Here is a 636-nt window from a genome sequence, read left to right on the forward strand (position 1 = left end):
GCTCCTGCTGGTGTCTGTAGCAACAGCCTGTTGACTTCAGCGGCAGCAGGATCGGGCCCACTGCTCCCAGCATATCGCAAAGGAATTAGAATGTCAGCAGACTTTCTGACATTGCTGGTGGAAAAAAAATAGAGGGGAAGAAAAATACTTTACATCTGGAGAATTGCTATCTGCTTTGATTTACTTCTCCTCCCTTTCCCCTGTCACATTCCAAGCTCCTTCAGATGAGTGAAATGTCAGCCTCCTTGAAAGCAACAGTCAGTCTCTCAAGTTCATAAAGGCAAAGTAAATTAATTGAAATAAAGAGCTTGCAGGCTGTGATTAGAACAGGATACAGCTTTCTGTGTGCCCCCTGTTCCTTGCTCTTCAGTACTTAGACGCACTCTTCATTGCAGTAAAACTGAACTTAAAATATGAACAAAACAAAACCAGAAGGACCCAGGGACATTTTTTGGGCAGAATGGCAAAACTCCTCAGGATATACATTGGAGAAAGATCTGCCCAGGAATCTTTACATGCAGCTAAAAAAAAAATGCTCACTTTGAAAACTTTTGTGTTAACTAAAAATAAGATTTTTATAGCAATTTTTAAAATCAGCTAATTGAAAGGAAAGTTGCTACATTGGCCTCTTGTGAA

This window comes from Gavialis gangeticus, unplaced genomic scaffold, assembly GCF_001723915.1.
Source record: "Gavialis gangeticus isolate Ggan-Ray unplaced genomic scaffold, GavGan_comp1, whole genome shotgun sequence".
NCBI lineage: Eukaryota > Metazoa > Chordata > Crocodylia > Gavialidae > Gavialis > Gavialis gangeticus.